Raw genomic sequence first — 23,550 nt, 5'->3', positions numbered from 1 at the left:
TATGAGTTGCCTTGATGGCGGCCATGATCAAATCCGCCATTTTGAATCAGACAAAAGTTTTAAATAAAACGTATAACATTGACACCTTATTAATAGTAAATTTTACCATAAATCCAACAGTATAACCATTTTGGCTTTATTATTAACCAGCATTGTTATCGCATAAACAAGTTGCTAATTTAAGGAAAAATGACCAAAGTGGAATTGAGTCATAATTGAACTTGGGTCTTTCTTCCAGAAAATCCTCAATTAGTACAATGAATATGTAGTTCAGAAAAGAGTGCATGACTTTACAAGGTGGGGTAAAGGACTAATAGATATGCTGCAACAATATTTAATTTCCCTGTAACTTTTTACGAATTGCGCGTAAATCAAAATTAACGTCACCATTGTTCTTCTGATTAAATTTGCGCTTTAAATCATGTATCACATGACCCTATTCCTATTTTGAAAACTTAACCTTAATTCAAAATGGCGGATTTCAAGATGGCCGCCGTAAGGTATACCCTTACTATATGACTTCCCCCTAGTCCTAATATGTACCCATATATTTGTTATTCACCTTTTGTCGTTACAAGAGGTCTTACAGAGCATTTACCTCCAACTGTATGAAGACTATTCTGTACTTCCATGTGATGTTCTGGTAGCTGTATCTCCTAAAGCCCTGGAGCTTCGCACCTACAACTTCACTGAAATACTGACCACATTTAGTACTACTTTCTCATATGTGTCTTAGTCAGCAACTCGATTCACCCAAACGTAAAGTTTACTTGTCAGTAACAAAACTGTTCATACTGATGCAGATGCATCCCAGACATTTTGCACGCATTGCACAGGGGCAAAAGGGCTGACAAATTGTTTGCAAGTTCCAAAAATATATTATTAAAACCTTTGTTTCTCATTTCAGTTCTTTCTTTATTCCCATCCAATCACACATTGCAATATAAATGATGTTAAACTTCAAAGCGAATTTCGCTTTATTTTTATTCATTACAGAACCAGTCGCTTGTACGCACAAGTGTTTCAGACAAACCATACCTATTGCAAGTAAACATGGGGTTCTCATTTGAGATTTTACCATTCATTTCCTGTTCACCGACGTAGGGAGGGAGATCGGAAAGATAATTTTCTAAGAATTAGATTTCCTCTTATGCAATATGTCATCTTACATTAAAAATATTTTTCTCCGTTGCACTATTCTCGAGCCGTGGAATGATAAATACCCTTCGTGATTTCCTATACGAGTTTTATTCTGTTCACTTATCTCCAACCGTTTTCATATTAGTAGTACTTTGCCTCAACGCTTTTTAGTTTTTCAAGATCTATAAAAGGTATCGCTCGCTTCATGTTTCCATTTAAAATTTAAAATTTGGACCGTGAGCCCCATGAAGGGCGGCCCTGGGAGTACGGCGACATCACCATGCGATTAGTCACATGACGTTTCCTTTGTGAGTTTTTGTTTGGTTCATTTATGTTCAACCGTTTTCATATTAGTGGTATTATAAGGAGCTAGCTTGTTTACCAGCGGGGGCTGAGGTAGAGGGAGGAAAATTTCAACATGTTTTCTGCCTGACTCTTGCGACACTCCCTTACCCTCCTTTTATATGTCAGCGTTGCCAGGGATAGAAAAATGGCACGTGAATGTAATTCTGAAGAGTTAGTGAGAGTTGGTTATTTACTGAGTGTTGTTGTGGTTGCCGTTTTGTTGCTTATTATTAATTTGACAATGGCTTCACAGCGTAAGAGATTGCAAAAGCGAAGCTAGAAAAGTAATGCTAGACCGCTCCGTCACGCGTGTGGTTATAAAATATAGAAAGCGAGTAATATGCAAAATGTACCCAAATACAGTGACTGCTTATGCAAATTTGTAAATGACGAGTTTTTTTTTTAATCTTTCGATAAGGATTGCATAATTTGCATAAACTCTTTGAATTAAGTGAGTATTAGGTGACAACGCACTGGCAACCCTGCGCAGGACCGTCGAGTGACCGTTTCTTAGTTACGGAGATGGGGCACCTTTCAATCAAATCTGAATTTCTCACGTCTCGCATTAAAGCCAGCTCCCCATACTACTGCATGTTTTATGTCATACAGGTACTATACCTTGTCGGCCACTTTGAATACGGTGACGATATGAAAAATCTTTTACTTTAATGAGTTTTAGTTTTTGAAGATTTATCAAACGAGGTATCATCCGCCCCACGTTTCTATTTTAAATTTTAAAGTTGGGCCCTGGGCCCCAATTAAGGGCGGCCCTGGAGGGCACTGCGACAACACCATTCAATTTGTCCCATGGCATTTCCTGTTTGAGTATTTTTTTAGTTCATTTTTGTTCAACCATTTTCATATTAGTGGTACTGCATGTTTTATGTGATACAGGTAACATATCTTGGCGGCCATTTTGAATACAGTGACCGAACGAGGTATCACTCATCCCTCATCTATGTGACTACATATTACAATGTCCTACTTTCAAATGGTGCGTGTACAGCTTTCTGCAGTTTTCCGTCCCGTGACACGGTTGGCTTTCAGCACATGAGGATTCATTTTGAGAAATCATGTTTTGTGAATGATATAATGGATGATTGGTTGTAGTACACGGAACTGGGTGGGCATATTATGCTCTGTTGCACGGTTCCCCGATTTCACCAATGTATTACTTCTGAAAAACACTAGTAGATTGAGCTTCACTGGAGTCTGGGATACCGTTTACTTGGCGGTGTAAGTCCGCGGCAGTTGCACTGCATAAAGATGCACTATAACGTTTACAGTGGAGCGTTCAACAAAACAACTGAGCTTGAGTGCTACCAAATAGCTTTGCAAGAATCGATTCAATTTCGGCTCCATTTCAATTAACATTACTACTTTGTAAGCAATGTATGATGTACTTTGTACTACATCATATATTACTATATAATTGGTACAACAATAGCGTCAAATCACTGAGCCTTCACAGAGCTATTCGGTTTCTATGTCCTGTATGTGCACAATGAACATATAATAAACAGCAATAAACATAAAATATACAGTAAATAAGGACCTAAAAGACGAAAACGGCATTTTGATAGAAGGTACAAAGATTAGATTATACAGAATGATGATGAAAAAGCAAGAATCGGGAAAGTAAATTAACAAGATACTTGAGCAATTAAAAAAAGAGTGAAGAAAACGGGATGAAAAAGCATTAGAAAACAAAAGCAATTCTGATTGGAACAAAGTTGTAATTATCAAATTCAAAAATACTATTGACGAAAGTAGAGGAGATTTTTTTTTTTTTTTTTTTTACATAAATCAGTGATGATCAATGGCACAATGTCCTAATTACTTGCTAATTTTATTGATCTCTCTTCAAAGATGATTATTCCCTTAATTGATTTTGATGGAGTAAATGTTAATGAGCGGCAAAATAACGACCATTTGGTTTCATTGAATGGGTAATTCAAAATTAAGCCAGTGAGAGTGAAAGTGTCATTATCGAACATTTCAGATAATTTAATATGAGAGAACGGTGGTCGTCAGCTGCATTTTGTTCAGCAGCTTTAAAGAAATTGAAGAACCACACAAGATATATTCTCTTGAATGTATTCCGAAGTGTTAACCTTAAGTCAAATATGAACGTGCGAACTTAAGAGTATATATGTAAGACTTGTTGTTTCTAGGGGAAAATCACATCAACGAAAATAAATGTTTCAGTCGAGAAGTGTCAATTCTCCACATTACTTACCGAAGTTCTACAGGGTGTTCGTAGAATGTACCCCAAATTATGCCCATTATTTGTAACATAAAAAAGAAGAAAATTGTAATCAAAGTAGGAGTATAGCTCAATAAAATCATTTCATAACACATTTTTTTTTTTCAGAAAGTAGACAAATTAATAGTATAAAAATGCTATCAAACCAAGTAATAGTTGTTTTGATGTAATATCATACGATTCTAAAGCGTAACTATATGATAAATATGACGTAATAAACAGGACCGTAAGTCTCCTGCCTGTAAGCAAAACTGATAAAGCAGCTTATTTAGTAGTATTTTGTATACATACTGTAAGTGTTTTTAATCTCTAGATTACATTCACTTTGTATCCCGTTGATTTAAATAGGAAATGTTACATATTTTCTCCAGAATGAATGAGAATTTGGTTACAAAGATAATTTCTTCTTAAATGCAAGTTAAATATCACTCACTTTCTTAAAATTATGTTTCCGTGTTGATTTTATTACGAAATAACTAGAAAACTGAAACACAACGCATATTACCATAGAAAAATTTTAAAAAATGGAAAAATACTACCTACTATCTTTAATTACGATTTGATAAGAAAGGACATTTCGTTAGCATGTCTTTTTATTTAATTCAGAGAATAATGCTGGCACTGACATCAAACAATTCTGGAGATTTGTTAAATATAAAATACGGCACGTTTCATCAGAGAAGTTACTAGCAGGGAGTCGTATTATGCAGAAGCAAATGATGCAATATCAAAGACGTGTCCATACATGCGAGTTTTACCCTCGAGCGGGGTTCTTGAGCCTTGTTCAAATAACATTCGGGAAATATGAAGAGGAAAGTCTCTTCAAGTTCTATATGTATATTTATTGATTTAAGAACAGTATATAATATTGATTTAATATATAGGCTATTTCGTTCTTTCCTTTCAAACAAAATGAAAAAAAAATCACTATCAATGTAAGTTTATAAACTATCTATACAACACTTCTATACCGATGTTGTTGAACAAGACATAAATAATATGTATAGCATGTGCTGTAAGACACGAATAATGGTGTTAGGGAAAAAGAGCACAGAAACACAAACCACTAAAAAGCACTTCTAGCAAGTCGAGGTTATTTTGTTTCATTTCTTCTTTAAATTTTTCGAACTCCCTTTCCTCTAACATAGTACCTAATTTCACATCCCTATCTGAAGCATTTTGCTCTTGCTTGTCTTTCTTTCTTATCTATCTTTCCCAAATTTTTAATCTCTGGTGCAATAATTATTTCCAAGCCATCCCCCTCCCCGAGATAAAAGAGAGGAGCTATTATACCTCTGGAACTATATTTTCACCTACGAAAGACCATTGTACATATGTTCCCTTTCTACTGTCAATAAACTAGAGAAAGATAGAATGGTGGTTTCCCGTTGCCTTCCACTCCGCAGCATCTCAGCCGTTAAAGTCACTCTGATAACGCCTGAGACTACTGTCCAAGTTGCGGTAATGATCACCGTAATTTCCGCTAATTTAGCTACTGGATAACTGTTTCCTTCCCCCATAACACTCATTGCCTGGCTACTTCATTTATTCAACTATTCCAAAAATTTAATTAAAGAGATGGTGTGATGTAGAACAAAAACAAATTTTGTATTACGAATTTTTAGGAATACTCCTTCCCTTGATGTGGTCTTTAATATACTCCATACACAACAACTATAAGGGTAAGCAAGGAAGTTCTGTCGCTTCCCTCCACCTTCGAACATCGATATGCCACCTAAGATGTACCTAGAAGATGAAAAATAGTCAGTATCGACGACCTTCTGGCAACGTTCTGGAAGACCATTTATTCCATCGCGGTAAAACTTGGTGTGCCATGAAGCGAAGAAAGTATCAAGTGCATTTTGCACCTCTACTAAAGATTTGAACTGGTGTCCTCTAAGGTCATTGTCCAAGGAATAAAACGGTTGATAATCGGACTGTGAAACGTCCGTGGGGTATGGCGGATGCAATTTCCCATCCAAGGCGTAGAATGGTTTCCCGGGTCATCCTACTCACGTGGGGCTTAGCATTGTCCTGTAACAGAAGGACCCCTTTGTGATTTAGAAGTGCTGGCTCCAATGTTTTGAGTTTTTCTTGAACACGGCTAAATCACTGATAGTACACAGTTGCGTTGTTCCTCTGACCATTCGGTAGCGGTTCCTGATGCGCGATGCAGCTAACAGTCCATCAAATCCACAGGATGACATCCTTCTGGTGCAGTTCTGGTTCCGGCTGTTTTGGAACCGGTTCACGGGATGCTAACCAATGATAACGGCGCTGTAGAGCTTCGTGCAGGACCCACGTCTCATCAAGTGTCAACACCTTGCACAGAAATGGCTCCTTCCTCAGAAGACTCAGCAAAGAAACACAGATGTCTGCTCGCGTTTCCTTCTAGCGTGGAGTCAAATCATGTGGGATCCATCAACAACTTGTAGTGAGTCCAAAGTTGGTGAAGGCGGTGCCGAATGGTTTCTCCACTTACATTGAATTATTGTCCCAATTATTCACATGTCTGGCCACTGTTCGCCTCAATTGCTGCTTGTAGATCTTCATTTTGTGCATGTGTTGTTCTTCCGGTACGTGTTTCGTCTTCGAGTGTTTCGTCACCATCCTTAAACTTGTTAAACCACCGCTGCACTATCCTAGTAGTCACGACATCCTCACCAAAATTCTGGCACCAAAATTCTGACGTGTGTCCCGCCCTGTTGCAGCGGCGTTTGTCACCAGTTTGAACTCGTAAAGGATACATACCCTTATAACAACGCTCTGTGGATGTCCCATGTTCACTCTTTCCCTATGCAAGTTCACGGTGCAACTGAACTGCCAAAACTTGGTAGTGTGTTGGATATACCCACACCAACAACTGACCTTCGTCTTATCTGCATTCGCATTCAACTCACGGTGTGAGGGCCAGTTTAACACAGATCTGCACAAAAGCGACATAATTTTCTTGGTTACCTTTATAAGTTCATTAACTGACTCTGATATATATATTCTTTTCTACTACCACCTGTGTCAAGCTATGTACGTAATACTCAAATACGATGTGAAACTGTTCAAGCATTGAAACTTTGAAGAACAACCACAAACTTTACAATATTTTAAGTATTTCATTTGCAATTTAGAGCCCCGAATTCTTGGATACAGTATAAATGATAATCGCTATTTGTGGGTAAACTTCCTTGTCTCATGAACCTTCCTCCTTCTTAAGGGTATTATCTCAAGTTGTTTCCAGAAAGCTTGGTGCTTGGTGGCTTGGAAATGTGAAGACTAAACGCGTACTTTGGAAAATCCTTTTTTTGAGGTCAAGGTTTTCTTGTCTTGAAGCAGCAATTATTAACGCAACCGGATATTAGCACAGGAGACAGAAAGACGTAGAGCATGTCTCCCTAGGTATGTGTTTAAAACACTCACGTGACCATCAATTACTGATCCTTTTCCCAGCTAATAAACTTTAGTAGTTCCTCTCGTCTGGATATGGAAGTTTATTGCTTGCTATTTTACACAAAATTGCATATTAGAAGCATACTATGCATTAAAAGAAAAAGAAAATACTTAACCGACAGCTATTATATATTTAAGTTACAGAGAATTTTCTTGTTATGGTATATGATTTTTTTATAACATACCTTTATTAAGGCTGATATACTGTATATTTTGCTTTACAGAATTAAAACATTTAAACTGTGTAGTTCTCAATGACTTGTTTTATGTCAAAGGCTGCTGAGGGAGGGTGAACATTAAAGCTGTATTGTTTGAAACTAGAAGAATAAGGTTATCTAATATATTGATTGTTGTACGCAACAATTAGTCAGTGGCGGATCTAGAAGGTAAAAACTAGGGGGTAGCCAGAATCCAGGCTATGATGGGTATATCATGAGTTTACTATAAATTTTCAAAAATATATAAATAATCTTCAATTATTTTCGTCAGTCAAAAAACTGTGGGGCTAGGACCCCTGGCCCCGGGCTAGATACACCACTGTAATTAGTACATTAAGAAAGTGTTCTTTTATGTTTATGCGGAAATAATGTTTAGTTTTACTGGCCTGTCTTCCCTGATGAGTCGCCTCTACGTTATACCCTACAATTTTTTTTTTTTTGATAAATTCTTAAATTCTACGAGCGACAGCAGGAGTCTAGAAAGTCACATGGCTTCTCGGTAATTATTGTGCGCTCAATCCTACGTTGATTTCACGTTTCACGGTTAACCGTCAAAGTTTATCCGGTTTTTAACTATTCGATTAACAAATAAACGGTTTTGATTATATTTATCAGTGAGTGCAAAATGTTGAACGAAAATGTTCAAACCAAGATTTTTAAACAGTACTCGATAAATGTTAAGCAAAACTTTTAAAACTCTGTGCAGCAAAGATTTTTGAAAATCATCAGACAATTAGATTGCTTGAAAGATAGTGATCATAAAAATCACGAAGATTTGAAAGTCATCAGTCAGTCAGATTGCATGAAAGGTAGTGATCAGCCAATAAAATAATATCAACAAAAACTTTGTCAGTGATTAACCGATCAGATTGCATCAGCTTAGACAGTGAGTTGTGACTAAATTTCAAAGTGTTGTAGCATGTATTGCTTTTAGACTATGAGTCATAAAATTCAATAAGGTTACCAATCAGAATTCTGAAAGTTCAAGTAAAAATGAACCACCACCAATGATCTTAGACTATGAGTTGTGACTAATGTTCAAAGTATTGTTTCATATCGATCGATTATTGAACGTTCAAACTTCGCGCCTCATACTAAACTGTTGTTTATCACAATTCCCAAATTTAAAAGAATGTCCTTCGTACACTCGTGTCCAAAATTATTGTCGCATATCTATAACTGTCTTCTTGTAAGAATATAATTTGATAATGATTTTGCAGGGTACTGTAAATACTGATAGTACTGTATAAACGGGAAATTTATATTTGTAGTAAATTTCATAGGAAAAAATAAAAATACGAAAATTATAATGAGTAAATTAAAATGTTGTTAAATAGACAAAAACAGTTTTATTTTCGTTTTATTGCCCTTATTTACTGCTGTTTTGGCATGAAATTTTCCAAATACATATCTTTGCCGATTATACACATACGACCATTATAAGAAATACCGGGCGAATTCGTTATCAAATTATATTCCTAGAATAGCATATTTATAGACATGTGACAATAATTGTGGACATGAGTGTACCTCTCTCGATATACCTAAGTCTTAGAATTAACCATATAATTATATGCTGTAGTTAGCCTTAAAGAGGTCAATAACCTTCGTCAATCGTTTACCTTAGAAGAACCAACTGTTGTCTAGAAGTGTGTTATTTGATAACTCCCATGAATTTTGAAAAGGTAATGAATCCCTGTACACTACCTCATCAAGGTCAATAACACCTTCCACATGGTACATAGTATTGCTTACGTTTATATTTTGGTCCATATGCGAGAATAATCAAGACCAATGACGTAATTTCATTTTGACAATTCTCAAACTTAAGGAAAGTTATCCTACAAAGTTTAAGAGGAACGTATCAATGTACCAATGTCCTGGGCCCATAATCCCGTCATAGGTCAATAACTGACAACGTGACCATACTAATATTTCACAATGATTTACCCAAAGAATGGGATACCACCCAATTTTTATATTTATATTCTAAGAATAATTACCAGTTATTGATTTGACAATAAGAAATGTACCCCTCACAAAATTTAAGATTGGTGCGCAAATATGCCTGTGTCTTATGAAAAAAAAGTAATAAATCCTGTACTTTTTCAATAATAAAGCCGTATTAAAGAAGATAAAATAGGACAATAACATTTGAAATTTGAACATTTGGCCACAAGAGGGAACAAAATAGACACCAACATTTACAATGGGTCCTACAAAAAGTTTACCGAATTTTGATATTTGATAATTTCCAAACTCAAGGAATGATGTACCTCAACATCCTATGTACCTCAACAAAATTTAGAAGGGAACATCAAAGTATAAAAGAAATAAATCCCTGCACACATCCATATATCGTGTTAAATCCTTCTCAAAGGGGTCCAATTACTTCCAAAACTTATATTTTTGTGACAACTTTTTATCCATGAGAGGGAACGAAATTAGGGTCCTGTACTATTATACCAAATTGGGCAATTTCAAAACTTTAAGCATGGGTAAATGTACCCCTTCCAAATTTTCAATGTACCTATGTCTTAAAAAAATAAAATAGCCTCTGTATATGTCCACATAGCCATATAGGGTAATAATACTTCATCAAATGAATGAAATGGGTCAATAACCGAACACGTGGTAGTACTAATTTTCGGCATTATTTTATCCATAGAATGAAACGAGATGGACAACCCAAATTTATAGTAATACATATTAGGCTCCTGTACTATGATACCAAATGCTTAAATTGGGCAATTTGCAAAATTTAAGGGGTGACCCAATGTATTCCTCTCAAATTTTAATAAGGGTTCACCAATGTACCCATCATGTCTTATGAAAGGCAATAGACAGCTATACATACCCATATAACCATATAAGGTAATAGGACCTCATCCAAGGGAATAAATTGGGGCAAAAACCGAACACGTTATAAAACATATTGCTTACGTTTATATTTTGGCAATTGTTTACTCATGAAAGGGAACAAGGTGGACCACCCAAATTTATAGTGATATATAAAGTATTAGATTCCTATACACTTATATCAAATGTTTAAATTTGCCAATTTCTAAAATTTAAGGGGTGGCCAATATATCCCTCCCAAATTTTTAAAGGGGTCCACCAATGTACTAATGTCTTATAAAAGGTAATAACACCCTGTATACACTCATATAAAGATATAAGGTATTAGGACCTAATCAAAGGGGAAAAAATAATTCAACAACCTCCGAAATTTATTTTTTTGGCAATTTTTTACCCATAAAAGGGAAAAAGATGGACCCCCAATACTAATAGAGGTACATACCCTGGTCCTAGACTACCATACCCAACTTTTAGATTTAGCAATTTCCAAATTTAAGGGGGTGGGTAAAGGTAACCCTAGGTCATTGACCCTGGGCCAAGGGCATTGACCTTTTACCTATGATGTCACAAAGCTCAGGGTCAAAGTCAAAAGTGAGACCAACTGACGCAATTACTACTAACGCAAACTTGAAACAGTCCAATGTATCGCAGTGATCGGAACTGATTCATTAACATGGACACTAACTTTATTTGATTGTTTCGTTTGTACTGTACATCATAATGTCCGGTTGAAAACGTTTCATACTATGCACAAATTTCGTGACATAATCTTTGATTGGTCGGAATCCATACACATCAAACGATTTTATGAATCGTGTGCAGTTCGTTGATATATTCTCAATATTACGTCTTTGTTATCCATCATCCAACTTGCAATGGACAATTTTCTGTGAAATGACCCCAGTGATCATGCAGTAGCAAGTTTAAATCATCACGCTCACCATAGGAAAGGATATTTTGGTTATATACTTTTGGCATTTAACGTTGAATCTCTCGAAAAGTTCTCAACTACACAGGAATTTTATTAGCTTGTTGTAATCAGCATGAGTTGGTCTTTCAAATGGCATGCTTAGTTTCCCTGCAGGCGAGTGATTTCTCCCGAACTTCCCTTACGAGCGTCACCAGCTCACTAGACAGGCTTACGGGCTGTGCTGCTCAGGGAGTGAAGCTATTATCGCTGGAGATTGTACGCATTGTTGAGAAGTGTGAAGGCTGTTTAGTTTTAGTGCTGAAGGTATGTTTCAATGCTAATCTATATATATAAAAGAGAACGTACAAAATCCTTTGTCCGCTCATCACGCTAATACGGCTGAACCAATTTCTTTCATTTTTGGGGGGTTATTAGGATTTGGACCCTTGATGGTTTTTATCATATCACTTTAATTTTTAATTACCAGTGTCTTGAGATAATTGACCATTCAAGTGTCCATAACGTACAAATCCTTTGTTATTAGTTCATCATAGGTAAAAATAAACGTATTTATATGCAACCCGCATGACCGTGTCACTCGACGGGTTAACATAAATGACAGGCGATATACAGCGGAAAATAGCTTGAATCTTCTGTTTAAAATTTTTTAATTGATTTGCTTATTTTTACAGACACTTTTACAATATGCCAGCACCGGGATGACCGCAGCGAAGCGGGGCGGGTTAACATAAATGACAGGCGATATAATGTTAAGATTTACTGCAATCTTCTATGGTTTTTATCATATCACTTGAAAGCGAAAAAGTAAAAATTATCTAAGTAACAAAGTTTATTGCGTTCCGGGGTGACCGCAGCGAAGCGGGGTGAACGCTGCTAATATGTTATAAAATAATTCCCTTAACACAGAGTAAGAAGTTTCTGTGTAGAACTATGTATTTATATTAGTGGTAACTTGTTTAACTTAGGTATTTACTCTCAGGAGTTATTTAAAGTAGCTGCTTTTTTCTAGCTCATTGGTAGAGCATTCACCTCTGGTGCTTGGGGTCCCGGGTTCAATCCCAGTCCCGCCAAGTGAACTTTGCGGTGAACAAACACGGTGTGCGTGGGTTTCCTCGGGGTTCTCCCGTTTCCTCCCACTTTCTTCATTCCACCATTTCATTCATTACTCATTATCACCGTCTCCTTTAGCCTAACCGGCATAAATGTAGGACGTAAAACTCAAAGATTTCATTTCAGTTTTCGTTTTTTTTTTTTTTATGAGGCCTGGTCCACATTAGCTTGTAGAATATAGGTCTGATACACTAAACATGTGTATAAATTTACCAAATGCTACCGTATAGGATAGCATAATAATATTTGTGTGTAATTTTATTTTTTTTCCCTTTCACAATGAGTAGGGCATTTAGAATTTTGTTTCTGGGGCTTTACTTGTTTCAGGAGGAGCTTTGCTAACTTTGCTAACCTTATTCCTGAAAATGTGAAAATTCTACAATATATATAAAACCATAAACAGTTGTAATAAAATTTTGGTGGGTGATTAAGCCCGGAAGACACCCCATTAAATATGCCACTACATATAATACAATATTAAATATCTTGTGTTGATTCAAATGATGCTCTTGAAATTAACATTTTTAGTAAAGTGAAATGTTATCACTATTCACGTGATGCATTAATTAAATATAGTATTGTACTTACTTTAAAGTGGAAGATGCAAGTAACAAACGCTTATCTAAGAAATTTGAGAGCTAACTGTACAAATATACTTTATTGTTCTCTCCCTCAATTTTCAACTATGCAGGAAATGAAAACAGCAAGTGAGGAGGAAATTTCCCTTATCCCCCTGCAAATTCCAGACAGGAGGGAATATAAACTGCACTTCAAAATATTTGTAGTGGAATTAAATGGGGGTATTCTATTAATATATATTGCGTGTTTTCCTCATGTAAATATTTGTTGAATAATAATAATAATAATAATAATAATAATAATAATAATAATAATAATAATAATAATAATAGACCACTTTTATTTTTTTATTTTTTTACAAGGTTAAACTGGTCAAGGGGTACACCCTTTCTTCGGGAAGGGCATGAAGGGAAAGCTAAGGGATAGGTGAGAGAAGGGGAGGGCTAAGTGATTTTATTTATTTATTTATTTATTTATTTATTTATTTCAGTGCATTTTATTTTGGGGTTTGCATTGATTAATGTAGTTGTGTTTTCATATTCTTTATTTCTTTATTTATTCAGGACATTCATTTCATATATCGTACTCTTCAAATATGAAGGGCATCATTTAGGTATCTATAAGCGGCGAGAAATTGAAGCTAGTTCATCCACGGGATAATGAGACAATAGATGAATGCAGTGCAATTGGACAAGACAAACACAGGGAAGATGATTAGTAGAGACAAATGCAGGGTTAGCTTCTGTTCTGTGGCAACTCAGAACTAATGAGCACAGATGAGCCTCTGGAACCACAATGATGAGTACTAGTGCAAAGATGGATAGATGTGCCGTGATAAATGATCAGGGTGGTAGATGGCAAAATCTTGTTTAGTAGGATCGTTGTCATCAAGGGTATTGGAGTACATTGTGAGAAGATGTTGAAAAGGGGTATCAAGATATTTAGAAGGTGTGTCTAGCAGGATGTCTATATGAATGGCGTCAAGAATAAGGGGATTACCTGATTGAATGCCTTTGGTGATGTACTTGGAGCCGGTTTGTTCGAGATGTTGAAGAATGGTAGGAAAAGTAATTCTCTCGTAGAGTAGTGCGGTAGGGGACGAAAGGCGAATGCGAAAAGCTAGTCGAAAAGCGTGGCGTTCAATGATTTCTAGTCGCTGATACAGTTGTGGTGGGGCAGATATCCATGCAGTATGGCCATGAGTGAGTGCCGGTCGGGGAAACGATTTGTATGTTGTAAGAACAGTTTGTGTATGGAGGCCCCATGAGGTACCTACTAAGCTTTTCAGTAAAGCTAGTCATTTAGTGGCTTGAGTTTGGATCTTCTGCAAATGGGGCTTCTAAGTCAATTTACTATCGAAGATCACTCCGAGATATTTAACATGAGAAGTTGGTAATAGGGGAGTGCCTTGAACTGAAAGACGTAGCAAGTTAGGATTTCGACGGATTTTGGAGGGACGTTTTTGAATAATGAGAGTTTGGGTTTTTGAGGCATTGACGGAGAGTTTCCATATGTCACACCAGTTGATAAAAGCATTTATGGTTGGTTGTAGAGTGCGATTAATATGTTGAATAGATTTTCCAAGAGTCAAAAAAGCGGTATCGTCCGCATATTGAAATAAGTGAATATTTGCCGGTAGGGGTGGCATATATGTTACATGAAGTATATACAGTAACGGGGAGAGAACAGAGCCTTGAGGTACTCCAGTGTGTAGGAATATAGGATAAGATATGGTAGAATTTATGAGGATATATGCGAGTCTATTGACAAGGAAGGAATGTATAAGGCGGACATAGCTAGTGGGTAAGTGAAATTTGTGAAGTTTATAAAGCAACCGTTGATGCCATACTCTATCAAACGCTTTTTCTAGGTCGAACAGTAGAAGACAAGATGGGTGAGAAGAATTATAATGATTGGTGATGGTGTTACTGAGGCGAAGTAATTGGTCATTCAGACTAATGCCAGGGCGAAAGTCTGCTTGGTGAGTAGGAATGAGATTACGATGTGTGAGATGAGCATAGAGACGTGTAACAAGATTTTTTCAAAAAATTTACTAAGGCAAGAGATCAGTTGGATTGGCCTATATGAGGAAACATCATGAATTGGTTTGTCGGGCTTAAGGAAGAGAAGGACCTTGGAGACTTTCCAATCAGGTGGATAAAAGCCTGTGCGTAATATGAAGATGTAGATAGATGTTAGGAGCTGTAGAAATACTGGGGGAGCCGCCTTGATGAGCTTATATGATATACTTTTCGTCTTATTTTGCTTATATAAATATTCATTCTCTATAAATATTATTTGCATGTGCCATGAAACGTGTAAAGCCATTGATATCTCGAATTTGGATTTTCACTTTCTCCTTTCGTCGCTTGAAAGTAGAAATAGTTTATCGCTACTAAAACTATTAGAGCCTTTGTACTTCAAGTGTGCCTTCGGAAAATATGTGAAACATACTTCGGACCCCCCCCTGCCGCCATCTTATGGAGGAAATCTTCCCTTTGCTTTGGGGAAAGAATTTTGGCTGCATACAAGTATTGACGACTATCGGTCACTTCAACTTGTCTCTCCTCTTTCTAGAGAGGTCCAGGAGAACACACATCAGCAGCAGCGTCTGCAGGGACATACTTGAAATAGAAATGCTCTACCAGGGTCGTGCAGTGTGGGGGCAGCGAGGCGACGGCCCCGGGCGCCGAAGTAAGGGGGCGAAAAATTCGGGAGAAAAAAAGGAAAAAAATATAGAAAAATTGCTTGGAATATATGTACGGGGGCGCCGCCATATACTCTCGCCCCGGGCACTGATTTTCCACGGCATGGCTCTACTATGTAGGAATTAGTATTGGAACCGAAGGTACACCAATGTTTTACTACTTCCAGTTTCGGTAGAAGAATTGTAGGAAAGTTGGCAACTATAATACGAAACTATCACTATCGTACTGAATTCATATAAAAATTGTTGAAAGGTACTATTTTCGTGAAACATGGAATATGTTTCCTTTAGGTCTTAATAATTACTTATAATAATAGAGTTTAGAGAAGTTAATGAAAGGCAGTAAATTACTGTTAACTTAAAATATTTATCTTGTTTCTATTTTACACTTCGTCTATAACAAAGCTTTCTTTATGGAAAGTGCTTATTTTATATGTGCTACGCTAGATCCACATGATATATATATATATATATATATATATATATATATATATATATATATATATATATTCAGTTCTTCACTCACAGTAAATATTGCATTCTTTTACAATCATTGTGAACTTATTGTGTGCGTGTTTTTTTTTTTTTATTTCGAATACTATATATGATAAACATAGGTCGAAAAACATCTCGTGACGATGACGAGAAAGGGGAAGAGAATAAGCATACATTTTACGATTTTGTTTTTATCTGATAAGTTTGCTCAAGTCTCAAGAAGTGTTCTCTATGAAATTGTGACTCAATGCTTAAATTATCGAAAATTTTGTTCAGGTTTGGTACTGAAAATACTGACTGAGGTACACAAAATCAAAAGCTAAACCAGTTTGTTGCCTTTTCTTGAGCGGTACAGTGAGGAAGGTGATGATTTTTTAAGCAAAATTGTCACAGTTAACGAACGTAGATGACTTTCGTTATACCAGAACAATCCGTGGAATGGTGGCATTCAACATTACCAAAGAAAGTGAAATTCAAACGAGCTATTTTAGCACGGAAAATCATGCATACTGTGTTTTGAGTCAGGAAGCGAGTGTTACTTGTGGATTTTTTGCCTCGTGGTAACACAATAAACTCTACAACATATTATGATACCTTACAAAGCTGCACAGTGCAATCCAAAACAAAAGGCATGATATACTAAGTAAGTGGACCGTTTTGCTTCATGGCAATGTCCGTCCACATGCGGCAACACAAACTCAAAATGTTTTCACATCATTTGGCTAGGAACAACATTATCGCCCTCCTTACAGCCCCGATCTAGTGCCCAGTAACTACCAAATACTCCTGTATTTGAAGAATCATGTGAGTGGTCAGCGCCATGACGACGATGATGTGATCAAAACGGCCGTGTTGCAGTGCTTGCCAAATCAGGCAGCAGATGGTACTCGAAAATTTGTTGAGATATAATAAGTGCCTTAATATTGGTGGAAACTATGCAGAAAAGTAAATAAAGGTACAGGACAGTAAAATTGCTAGGAAAAAGTATACTTGTTATTTATTAATTTTTATTTATTTATTCATTTTTTTTTTCGAAACGATACTTACTTTAAAGACACGTCTCGTATTTAAATCTTACATTTTTGGATAAAGTATTTACTATATGTTGCGGTTAATCGCTTCATTTTTAGGTGGCCGGGTATAAAGGTTTTCGGAAAATTCATCATTGAACATTTGAACATACTCACATTAAGAACATTCATCTCGTGCGCGAAGGTGTATTTTTTCGATCACACGTCATATGTGTTTGCGGTGGTCAATATCACGTTACTGGGTTTTTCCGAAGTTTCACTGTTTTCTCCCGTTTTCTCAATTCTGGTGGCAATAACCGAGAGGTCTCTGGCGTTGACTTAGGATCACAAGACGCAATCCACAATGGATTCCAGTTCCGTTGAAGCGGAGGAAGTAACTGCCAAGTCAACCAAAATAGAAGTTCCTACAGTGAATAGAAGCTCCCTATTATTATTATTATTATTATTATTATTATTATTATTATTATTATTATTATTATTATTATTATTATAACGGAAAAAAAAATTATTTGAGTACTAGGGACTTGCAACGTAAAGACTTTTCGAAGTAGGGTAAATTTGAAACTGTAAACTGAAAATGTGTAAATGTAAACATAGCAGGTTTGAAGGTGAAATAATGCCAGCAAACTACACAATATTCAGCTCGAGTGATTTTCAGGACGAAAATAGTGTCGCGATACCAATGCAAAACGAAATAGGCAAAAGTATCCAAGATGGAATGCGGTAGTGACTGCAGCACCGTAACTTAGATTTTTTTTTCTGGAGGGAAAGCACTAATATGTTGGCTCCCTAGCAAAAAATGTTTTAGGCCCTCCCACAAAATTCGAAAATAAAAACTTCTTTCGATCCTTGTCTTACTCTATGTGGGACCACGGAATCTTGGGCCCTTCTGCACGTCTCTGGGTCCGTTCCGCACATGACAAATTAATGAAGGGACAAATCTCAAAGCTATACGAATAAATATTATTTCTAGGTGTCCTAATAGTAGATTTTTTTTTTTTACTGAAATGAGCCCATAACTCATTTATCTTTTATTTGCCTTTTGTGCTGTTTCGTTTATGTAATGTAGTGAACCTGTTTGATGCTTCATTTATAATTTCATGTTCGTACCTTATATGGAGTAAGAAGATTTTGTCTTAAAGTCGGCCTCCCTCGAACGACGGGGAGCTTCCTGCGGGAACAGTTCCCTCCTACCCCCCACAAGTTACGGCCCTGAGTGACCGCCTGATGTTTGTAAAACTAAGTGCAAAACTACTGGATATAATTGGAATACATGCATATATGCCAACAACTGATCATGATGACTTAACTACAAAAGAAAAGTGGCGGCTTTTCAGGTAAATCTCATCGGTAAAATAATACGATTTTACTGCTACGAGCTAAGGAAGGAAAACTTTTCTCATACATACAATAATTACGGCATTATATGATAAGTACTCTCTTAGTTTGTAGTGACAGACATATAACCTTTACTGTGCGACTTCCCTCAAGAACTTCCACTAGAAAAGAATTGCCCAAAGACTTGATGATACATTCCTTTAAAACAGTTTTAGTGCTTGAGAACATACAGTGCTGGAAATTGGTATAAAGGCAGAGAGATATTTGAAAATAGAAGAAGGCAAGAATGCTGAGGATGGATAAAGGTGATCTATTTACAAAGTAACATTGTATACTGTACAAAATCAAAGGCATATCGTTTGCTAATACGTCACTGGCACGTGTAGTATACACAAAATGATAAATTAGACGATTTTCGGGTGGAAATTAGTATAAAGGCACCCAGTGTCTTTGACAAAAATGAAAGTATAATTTAAAGTGCAGAATGAAAAATGAGTATTCAGTACTTGATTGTCCCTCCCTTCTTCTGAATGAGTTGGAATATGCGCTTCGGCACTGTTTTTATGAGATATGTTAGTTGTTGCCGTGGAATCGCTCACCACTCTTCTCGTATCGCGTTTTTCAACTCAGCAATGGTCCCAAATTGCGGTCCGTTGCGATAAACATTGCGCGCAAGGATGCCCCGTAGGTTTTCTATCGGGTTAAGATCAGGACTTCTCGCTGGCCACTCCATGACCTTAATGCCTTTGTCTTGAAACCACTGTAGAGTTGCTGCTGCCCTGTGGATAGCAGCGTTGTCCTGCTGGAAAATCAGGTTTTGATCGTGCAACTCCTCATACATCTGCAGCAATTCTATTTCTAACATCTCTGTGTATGTCGATGAATTCATCTTGGTGTTGAACCATGCAATGTTGGTTGTACCTTTAACACAAAACGCTGCCCAAATCATAACACTTCCTCCATCAAAATTTCTGCTCATTTGCACTTGCTCTTTTTCCCTAAGGTCATGCCAATAGTATTGAAAACCATCCGGACCATCTAAATTGAACTTCTTCTCATCACTAAACACAACGTGATTCCATTCGAATGTCCAAGACATATGTGTTTGCACAAACTGGAGTCGCGCCTGCTTATGCGTCGCACTTAAGGGTGGTTTACACATTCGTTTCTTAAATGTAAGATGTGGATCTTGATTCAAAATTTGACGCACTCTTCTGGATGTGACAGGTAACTTGCAAGCAGCAATAATTTGGGAAGATGACATACTTCCAGCCCTTGCCTTGCGCACAATTAATCGTTTCGTGGACTCTGCGAGTTTTCCCATTCTACCATTCTTCCCGTTCTTTCCATATTGTGCACCCAACCGAACGTAATTATCAACTACACAACTTGAACGATTTAACCGTTTTGCAATTTGCCGATTTGACAGGCCCATGTCCTTGTACGCACAGACACATGCTTGTTCCTCACTGGACAACAATTTTCCACGAGGCATGGCCCACACAACAGCTCACAGACGTTCACACCCGCGCTTTTCTTATCACACTGTGTCAGCTGATTCTCAAAGGCGTATCAGGGGTAGTACTGAACGTGTAGAGGACGCCAATCGACAAGTAACCATGGGTGCCTTTATACCAATTTCCACCCGACAATCGTGTCATTTCTCTTTTTGTTTAAATTACGTGTGCCAGTGACGTATTAGCAAACGATATGCCTTTGATTTTGTACAGTATACAACATTACTTTGTAAATATATCACTTACATCCATCCTCGGTATTCTTGCCTCCTCCTATTTTCAAATGTCCCTCTGCCTTTATACCAATTTCCAGCACTGTATTATAAACTAAGCAAATAAAATATTTTCATTCTCTGACTAAATTATATTATTTGCAGGCACAGACATATATTCAGAAAATAATGCCTTTAAGATGGAGGTTGAGAAACTTTTCACTTTTAAAATTTGTTCATAGAGCACCTTGGGAATAATGTGTAAGAATGTATAGAGTCCCAACTTGACAAACATAAAACTGGAGAATAGTAAAAGAAGTAGAACCCTTGTAGCATGTTACATATTTGGATGATAAAAGAAAGTAAGGCGCAAGTAAATTGAATTACAGAAAAAAAAAAAAAAACAATATAGTACCTTACCAGCCGTTTAAGTGAAGTTTTCATCGGACTTTCAGTGGCATTTAGGGCTAGAAGCAGAAGACAGGTTCATAACATGACAGGCGAAAAAGATAAAGCATTCCTCCTTTAAATGTGTTCACTTAGATGGAGCAGAAACTCGATCTGAGTATGAAGAATGAGAAATAGCAGGAACACTTCTCTTTGCTATTCCAACTTCCAACTACGTTTTTTTAGTCGCTTGCTATATTCTTTCTGCACAGGAATGTTCACGTACAAGAAAATGTTATTACCTGCCTGGTATTTTGAATAGAGCTTGGTATACGAAGATTCAAATTACCTTCAAACTAGTCTGTGTTGTATTTCCGACTATCTTAATAATAGTTACCAAATATTTGTCCAGTACGAAAACTGATTTTAATTAGATACACGGCTACCAATACAAAAAAAAATAATAATAATTTAATATTTCCACTTGTGCCTTGAGGTGCAATCCTATTTTAGAGCTGGATCTTCATTGATTTCTATAATCATGATTTTTTGAGTACCACCATATGTATTCCCCATATGCATGTTCTTACATTTTTGGATCGAAAGATCCAATATATTTCAATCAAAAACTATCTTCTCACATCCTTCTAACGAGAAATAGGTTGGAACCATTTTCTGCAGCAATCACTGGTTTCAACCAGGCCCGCAACCAGAGGGGGGCTAGGGGGCAGCCCTCCTAAACTTCCCGTTGCCCCTCCAGACTTTAACACAAGATGCTATTATTAAAAGAAAAAAATGATTTAGCTATTTGCAAGAGAATTTTTAATGACTTGGCCCCCCTAACATAGTCATGCCCCTCCAAACTCTGTGGCTGGTTGCGGGCCTGGTTTCAACTACCCCAAACTACCATAGCAAGCAGTTTGGTTAAGCTACCTTAGCGGCTGAATAATATTCTTAGCAACTGGCCAAATTATGTTATTTCCTAATCATTTTATATGTGATATAATGGTGTGATATCTTTATATCTCAATCTTGACAAACAGGATTGAAGTAAGCTTTAAAACTCAAAATAAATAAAAGTTAAAAAAAAAAAAACACTTTTAACTAGATTTTAAAAAAAGCCTTTCGTAGTATCAGCGTAATTACTTAAACATGTTTATCTTTTCAAATAATAATCTATAGAATATTGAATTAAATATAATTTAATGACCATACTAGGATAAACTTAAAGTTTGCAAAAGAATATGCAATTGAATTAGAACTGAAAACAAATGCATTTCTTCAGCTAGAAGATACAGGCCAATTCCGAATCTAACTCATTTGGATGGTTGAAAGTGTTTAGCTTTCCTTTACATGATCCAGGTTATATGACGAGTTTATTTATATCCTTATGAGTGACCTAAGCGCATGCACATTTAATACCCGATAAATTCTTCGTACCATTAACAGCGACTCGCGTACAACAGGCTGATAAACAGGGCCCGGATCTTGTTGACAAGTCAACTTTTTTTCTGTTACGCATAGGACAAGGCAAGTTCAAATAAAAACGTTATCCATCAACTCTAGGTTCTAAAAATGTAGTTTTTTAGGGTCAACTTTTGGTCACTTTTTGCTGTTTTGAAATTTCAGGTCATTTCTTAATATTTTAAGGTAACTTTTAGGTCACTTGTGGTCTTTTTATTCTTTTTTTCTACATAAGGAAATCTTTAAATGAACACGGTTTGCGGATGTGGAAAAGACGAAGCTTTTTTTTACTTCCTGACTATTGGAATGGAAAAACTGCATTCTTAACAAGCTAATGAAAACTAAGCTGTAGCTGGTTAACGAAAAGAGGGGGTTGGTAGGTGGCCAAACAGATAGTTTTGGGTTGTTGACTACAAAGAATGTGATCACGTGAATAACTAAAAATGCATTAGAAGGCGTACAAGGGTTTTAAACATGTTTTTATCTATTATTTTCATGTAGTCTAAACTTGCTAAGTTTTATTGTTTAAGTGTGCTTCCTAAAACTCGATAGTGAATTGACGCTTTCAGTATTTACAATGCCGTACAATGGACTGATCAATAGAAATAAATTATCAATGGACTGCAACTAACTGAAACAAAACTGTTTGAGTATGAGTGAGAAATGTTAATTAAAAATCCAATGGATATTAAAAAAATGTCAATGTTTAATGAAATAAAAGTTTGAGAAAACGTAAGTTTTAAGGTCAATTTTTTGTGATTTTTAGGGTTATTTTACAGGAATTTTACTGTCGTTTTATAGGTCACTTTTTTTTTTAGGTCAACAAGATCCGGGCCCTGCTGATAAATTATCTTCTAACTCCAGATACCAACACAATTTGCATGAGAAAGTAAGCTTTCATGAGCAACTTTGCGCCGGTAAGCTGCCATCAGGTCATAACCTAGTAAGAAATTTAATATCAATATTGTTAATCTGAAACTTTTTATATCGTATCGACTGCTTCGAGTGGACTGTACTACTTCAACAAGAGCTTTGCACATCAAAACGTTCCTACTGGAAACGGAAATGAGTCTAAGAGTAAGATAATCGGCCCTGAAATAATAGGAGTATGACACAAACAGTAAAATGCAAGTTATCAAAATCAACCTCATATTACTTGTCCTCTTGAAACCATTGTTCACAAACTAACATATGCGTTCATATCTCGTTTTATCTTATAAAAAAAGGGGGAACATCGATCCGATCTTTTAAGTTTCGGCATTAAATAGTGGCTAATATCCACAATTACATCACGAAATAGGGACGAATTAATGCGGTCTATCCAATCAAACAGTGTAAAATACCTGCGCACTGTAAATATACGCTATAATAGAGTAAATTCAACATTTTAAATTTTGCTGTAGGAGGTGTGCAATCTATAACTACCACGAGTGCCGGCAGTGAGTCGTTGTGACCCATGTATTTTCAGTCGTTACATGTTGTTTATTTGTGTTTGAGGACTTAATTG

At 36.5% G+C, this 23,550-nt stretch overlaps 1 long non-coding RNA gene across 1 annotated transcript in view; it reads left to right on the top strand.

Annotated features, from left to right (window-relative positions):
- Positions 1-23,550, top strand: part of LOC145687675 (uncharacterized) — a 139,054-nt gene that overhangs the window by 82,175 nt on the left and 33,329 nt on the right. The gene's annotated exons all lie outside the window — the stretch shown is intronic.

Source organism: Thermobia domestica, chromosome 6 (assembly GCF_964235325.1).
Source record: "Thermobia domestica chromosome 6, izTheDome1.hap1.1, whole genome shotgun sequence".
NCBI classification, from domain to species: domain Eukaryota; kingdom Metazoa; phylum Arthropoda; class Insecta; order Zygentoma; family Lepismatidae; genus Thermobia; species Thermobia domestica.
The sequence above is the reverse complement of the archived record's forward strand: the minus strand, read 5'-3'. Positions and strand labels throughout refer to the sequence as shown.